Source organism: Fomitiporia mediterranea, assembly GCF_000271605.1.
Source record: "Fomitiporia mediterranea MF3/22 unplaced genomic scaffold FOMMEscaffold_9, whole genome shotgun sequence".
In the NCBI taxonomy this organism is placed as follows: Eukaryota; Fungi; Basidiomycota; class Agaricomycetes; order Hymenochaetales; family Hymenochaetaceae; genus Fomitiporia; species Fomitiporia mediterranea.
Window position 1 is genome coordinate 1,792,813 of NW_006760394.1, and position 443 is coordinate 1,793,255.

A 443-nucleotide genomic window follows, 5' to 3' on the forward strand; every position below is an offset into this window, starting at 1 on the left:
CTTGCTACTCCTGAGCAATATACACACATAGTAAATACAATAATACAATCTATTAATGCCTAAAACAAAGGCAAACCAGTTAATGAACATAAGAAAGTCAAACTGAAGCAACTAATCCTTGTATTGTAGAATGCCTACAATGATTACTGTACTAAACAAGTACAAGATTCTAATGATCAGACAAAGAATAATGCACACACTAATACAATGTATAAAGCTAATAAGTAGAGGAAATTCAATCTGCCAAATCTGTTCAATCTGACAAAAGTAAAATGTTTCAATTACAGAAAAACAGGACATTTCTCTAAAGAATGCTACAAACCTTCTACTGAAGCTACAAAGCTTGCCTGTGTCAAACATCAAGCTAACATTGTGTATAAAACAAACCAAACTGTGGAAAACACAACAAACACATTTATTATTGAAAACCCAAACAAAACAAA